Raw genomic sequence first — 413 nt, forward strand, 5'->3', positions numbered from 1 at the left:
AGGTTCCATATCACAAAGGGAAGGCTGTAATTGATTTTGGGGGTAATTGCCTCAAAATGTTAGGAATTAGGGGCCAAAAAAGGGGCAAAAAACAAGCATTTTTCTAGTTTCATGACAATAACTTGTGTGTAAGTGTTTGGATATTTCTGAAATTGTACTACAAGGTTCCATATCACAAAGGGAAAGCTGGAATTGAGTTTGGGGGTAATTGCCCGAAACGTTTAGGAATTGGGGGCCAAAAAGGGGCCAAAAATAAGCATTTTTCTAGTTTCCAGACAATAACTTGTGTTCAAGTGTATGGATCTCTCTGAAATTGTACTGCAAGGTACCATACCACAAATGGAAGGCTGAGATTGAGTTTGGGGGTGATGATTCATAAGGGGGTTCAAAAAATTTTGGGGGGGGGATTTTTT

Source organism: Mytilus californianus, unplaced genomic scaffold (genome assembly GCF_021869535.1).
Source record: "Mytilus californianus isolate M0D057914Y unplaced genomic scaffold, xbMytCali1.0.p SCAF_9, whole genome shotgun sequence".
Taxonomy (NCBI): Eukaryota; Metazoa; Mollusca; class Bivalvia; order Mytilida; family Mytilidae; genus Mytilus; species Mytilus californianus.